The 5,728-nt window shown below is 32.2% G+C and overlaps 1 long non-coding RNA gene across 1 annotated transcript; it reads right to left on the reverse strand.

Moving 5' to 3' along the window:
- Positions 1-612: 612 nt before the first annotated feature.
- On the reverse strand, positions 613-1,050 carry LOC144827565 (uncharacterized). The gene is made up of 3 exons (XR_013610250.1): positions 1,004-1,050; positions 807-883; positions 613-721 (listed from the first exon to the last, which is right to left on the reverse strand). It is a non-coding gene; the product is annotated as an uncharacterized LOC144827565 (long non-coding RNA).
- Between the last annotated feature and the right edge of the window lie 4,678 nt (positions 1,051-5,728).

Here is a 5,728-nt window from a genome sequence, read left to right on the forward strand (position 1 = left end):
TTATATTTATTAACTCCATATATGTGGAATTATTTTTGTTTCGTAATAGTGCATATAGCAAAGGTATGTTGCAGTTGTGGTAGAGGCCATGTATTGTGTATAATTGGAAAAATGGTTTGTGACAGATGTTAAATGTTCCATCCATCATCCAATATTGGCTTTGCTGCAGTTTAACTAAATTCATACTGGTACCAAAAATTATAAGCCTTTTGTCATTGTTTTCGTTGTCGTAAACTATAAATGGTTGTTTATTTAAAGTTATTATTTGGTTAGCAGTTAAATTTATATCCTGATATGTTCTGGGAGATGGTGTTGTAGAAGTAGTAGCTTTTTAGTTCGTGCTATAGTTCTTTTTAAAGAGAGGATATTTGGCATTTGAGTTGTGGCAGTTTTTGGGATTTTAGGAATGGCTTCTTTTAAAATGACATTTGTTTGCTTTTGGGAACCTGTACTAGCTTCTTTTATATTTTCCAAAGCTGTTCTAACTTCTATTTCAGTAACATTAGGTGGATGATTGTGTTCCCTAGTATACAGTACTGTAGCTTCTTTAGTTGTTGCTCTGCCATAGCACTTGTTAGAATAATATTTACAACATTTCCAATTAACTTGCATGCCATATTGCTTTTCTTGTGTATAAGTGTAACCCATGTAGCATAGTAATAGTTTTCCTTTCTGGCTGGTCACAAATTCGGCTCCTTCGGTCATTTTGTACTTTGTATATCTATAAAATGTATATATAATAGTTAATGTCAAATTAAATGTGATAAATAATCTATGTTAGTGATAGTAGGAATGTTTATACTTACGTGTTTTTGAATTTACAGCAAAATTAGGAGCTGCTTGCTTCTTTAGTTGGGGATAATTGTTTGTGATGTTGTTGTAGCTGTTATGAAAAACATGAAAGTAGTATATTATTAATTAATGTTTCGGTACATTTGCAATGTTAGAGCTCATTTCTACTACAAAAGTGTATCTTCATGATTGACATTGTGAAGATACCTACATATTTTTTTAGGTTGGTCTTTGCCAGTATAGTTGTTTCTTCAGCTTCTGGAGAGTAGTTTGTAGTGTTATCTTAAATAAAAAAGGAACATATGTATTAGAATAATCACCATGTTGGTATGTTATTTAATAGATTATCTGGTAATTATGTTCTTTAATATACTTACTTTGTGATTATTATCTGTATTATTCAGAATGTGGAGTTCTGTATTATGTCTGTATATCTATTCGTTGTGTTTGCTCTGTAAATAAACAATATATAATAGAACATAATTAGAACAGTTCTAAATGTTAGTATTGTTTTTCCACATTTATTTCAGTTGCATAATACTTACGTAGTAAAATGTATTGGAGAAATAGTACTGATGTCCTTAGTTCATTAGTAGTGCAGTTTTCAGTAGTAGAATCTACAGAAAAAAAGAAATATGTGGGGCAAAAGTCATTATTTCTGTGTGTTTAGATTTATGTGCACATAATGAATCAATGTGAAATTACTTACATAGTTATTAGAGTCTGTATTCCTAGGGTTTGTTCACAGTTATTTTGAGTAGAATATTCAGTACTCGTTGTATCTAAAAAAAATAGTTTCATATAATTATTTAGCATGTTAAGTAGTATGAATAGCAAAGGGGCACTGGGTATTTAGCAGGTAAGTAAGTAGTATTAGCAAATAATGCACTTTCTATTTTATTTACTTACTTAGAAGATGTGATAGTAGGTTGATAGTCTGGTTCTTCTAGTTGTTGTGCAGCAATTCGGATAGAGATGAATCTCCTTCAGTGACTTTTGGCAAGTAGTTTGTGCTTAGATTTTAATTGTTTATATAGGGGAGTGTCAGTAGTAATTACTTTGCTATTGGTTTATTTAAAAAATTAGGTTTGTGATTGGTTAGTTAGTATATTTGAATTTCAGTTGTGATTACTTTGTAATAGAAGTGAAAAACAAAAACAAATTATAAAATTATACAAAGTAGTATAGAATATTTTTATATGTGTAGGTGATATAATTATACCAATAGGATATTTTTGACAAATTAATAGTGTGTCTATAGTATTAATTTAAGTATTGTGTGTTTATTTAGATGTGAACACATATAAAACGTTAATTAATTATGCAAACAGATGCATATAAAAAGTCGATATAGCTGATAATCCGATATTGAAGTGCACGATATTTTTGATGTCGATATTATAGTTAATGTCATTATTTTTTGTAGATAGCAATATTTTTGTTTTCCGATGTTAATGTAGTCGATATAAAAGTAAACGATGTTTTTGTATATCGATATTAAAAAATCGATATTTGTGTATATATCTAGTTAAGTATAGGAACCGATATTTTTGATTTCGATATTTTTGCTCCGATATTTTTGTACGTCGATATTGTGAATCTCGATATTTTGTCAGACATTCGCGACATGTACGTATAACATGACGTGACGGACGCGCAGTAGCGTGTGACGTCTTATGCATATCCGTGATTTTTTTATGTTGGAAAACCTATTTCGATATATTGAATATAAATATTAAGAGAAGAGATTTTCCGAGGTTATTATAAAAATAATATTCTTTAACTTTCTTAAAAAGTACATAACTTTTTAATGCAATTTCGTGAAGTTGCGCTGGACGCAAGCACGATGCAAGCAGGGCGCGTATTGACTGTCCACATCCTACGCATATCCTACGCGCAGCCCATGTAACTTTAAAAACTGAGATTTGATTGGTTCATTACACTTCCTATTGAAACTATTATAGGACCCCACACATTTCAAACACTCTTATTACAACTTTTCTGAGGGAAAGACCTCCTGTGAAGATTTGCTGCTCTTTCTTTTTTGAAGAAGAGATTAATTTAAAGGTACTATGGCTGCTAATGCACCATCATCCTCTGATTCAGAGAACTCATCACAGCAAGAATTTGTTTCTGAACCTCCACTAAAGCAAAAATATACCAGCATTGTCTGGAAATTTTTCACCTATCCACCAGGCTTAAAAAGGGGGACTGCCACAAAAGTTACTTGCCAAATATGCAATGAAGTGCTTTCAAGGGGAGACCCCCAACAAAAAGTACTCATGCGCAACTGCAAGTATGCGGATGCACTTGCAATCTAAGCATCCAGTCAACTTTGCATAGGAGCAGTTAAGGAGATTGAGAGAGGCTCTTCCTGCTTCATCAGAAGGCCCAAGTACGAGTGGACCAACAACATCAACCTCTACCGCACACCCTGATATTAGTCCTCAATTTGGGAAACTTAGAATGACCTGTGTAAAATTTGGACGGCTGATAGCATATGGAGAGCAGTCGGTGGATCTGGTGTGTCGAGCTGTTGACCACCACCATTGTTAGATTTCTTTTATCCTCTCCCAGTTTTTAGTTCTCTTTTCCCAGTTCTCATGTTTTCCCCTGTTTTAAAAAAACTAAAAAAAGATACAAAATCATTCAAAAAATACCCCACCCCAAAAAAAATCAACAAAAAGAAAAAAAAAGTTATTTTCAGAACAAACTACTCTGATTAAAGAAAGATCTAAACTAGTATGCTAGTGAGTGAAAGTTGAGATGAAAGTATGTGTAGTGCATAATTGACTATAAAAATACATTTCTGATGTGTGGTGAATGCATAAGTGCAGAATTATAAGGAAGTGCTGCAGCATGACACTGTAAACTGTTTAACTACAGCGAGCTGTGGTACTTCCGAAGCACAGGATGTAACATATGTACATAACTATGTTGCAACTCTGTGCTTCTCTCTGCACAGCTGCAGAAACTGCAGGCATATGGTGACACAGGCACCCTTGCACCATGGAGCAAGGATGTCCGTGTCATGTGGAGATTGTTTTTGTGCAAACAGGGACACCTTCCTGCACAAAAACAATCATGAAAGTCATTTTTCTCCTTCAGTATATGCTGTGCATTCCAGCATATATTGAAATTGAAAAAATGAGAAGTGAAAACATTTTTCCTCGTTGTGCTTTGCTATACCAATAGAAGGATGGTGTAGCATTCACAAACATGTCAAGGTTTATGATTTCTGATAAATCTGGAAATGTGTCTTCTTTTATGAGTGATCTGTGCAAACACGCACAACAAAACCTATAGAACACCTTTTCAATGCAAAGTAATGCGTATAATGAGATTATATTTACATGGAAAAGAAAAGGAATACAGAATGCCTTTTCCTCACCTTATAAATAAGAAAGAGAGTTAATGGCTAGGTCAATTGTTATTATAGGAGTACATTTCGATACTGATAACAGAGAACAAGATACATTTACAACTATTTACGTTTTAGGGAACTAATAGGACATGTTTAAATATTACTGAAGGGAAGAGATGCGACCTAATATGACATTTGCAAAAACACTGACTGATGTGGTTTAAAATAAACAGTTTCATTTCTTTTAATTCTGATATTACCAAGACCTGAAAAAGAACCATATTAGTATATTCTGTAGTGTACCATATATCTTGCAGACAGGTGTTCTGAAGCTGTCCCCTATTTTATACCTTTTTGCATTCCAATTTTCTAACAGAAATCTAATCCATTAATGTTTCTTTTCTTCCACTGTGTGGACACACAGTTAATTCTCCATTATATAATCTAAATGGTGGTAAATAGGATATTTTAAAATTAAGTTCTGTAAAAAGAAGAAAAAATAGTTATAACATCTTATAATACATTTTTAACAGCACAGCATAATTTTAACATTTTACAAAGTACGTTCTTTGCCTTTTTTGCTGTAGTCAGAATATATTGAATTTCACTAGATACAGTGATTTCAATTTTACTCATCACATAATAGCGGGCAAAAAAAACCCAATCAATTAGATTGTTAAAAAAAAAACAATAACACATCTATAGTAAAATACTAGATGATACAAATCACACGTATATAAAATGATTACTGCTAAGAAAATGTTATAACTTAAATTTATAAACACTATAAATAACGCCACTTAAAAGTATACACCGAGACAATGTGCAACAAAAAGTCCATAATTCGAAGAAATACATTTCCTTGAGGCCAAATTGTATTTTTGCAGTAATTTTTATGTAAATTGTCCAATGATAATCCTATAAAATGATAACAATAAATTCCTCAGAGGCTGAATTTTCTTCCCAAAACATTGGCTTTAAAAATATTAGATAGGAATTTAGCAATTGGAAATGCAAACGTTTGAAAATCAACTTAGCATCATTGCAAAGACTTCAGCCTTTCTCACTTTTGAGATATGCAGTGTCAGTGTAATGTCCTGATGTTATTGAAGGACCATTGTGGAAAATTATTGCTACTGCTACAAAAGTCCTTCCAGATATTGAGAGATGTATAGCAACAACATTTTTATTAAAGTGCCCAATTTTCTTCCATCAGCTGTACAACTGAAAATTATATATTTTCCATATCTTTGGATAAATAATGTTGATAACATTTCTGATTTTCATTGCCTACACTCCTTTTTTTGGTTAACAGCTTTAACTAATTTACTGAAAGACACTGATTTACAGTCCGGTATTGTTAAATATAAAAATCTTTCACTGTCTACATTAGTGCTACATGCATACATACAATTTTCACATTGATGTTCCCGTTTATAACAACGGCCAAAAATATTCTCTATGTCTACACCTTCATTTTCTAATTCTGTAAGCATATACATTAGAAACTCCTGAGCATCTTGTTGAATATTTTGTGTAAATTGTGTAGAACCAGAACATACATCCAAAAGA

Source organism: Lissotriton helveticus, chromosome 4_1 (assembly GCF_964261635.1).
Source record: "Lissotriton helveticus chromosome 4_1, aLisHel1.1, whole genome shotgun sequence".
Classification (NCBI taxonomy): domain Eukaryota; kingdom Metazoa; phylum Chordata; class Amphibia; order Caudata; family Salamandridae; genus Lissotriton; species Lissotriton helveticus.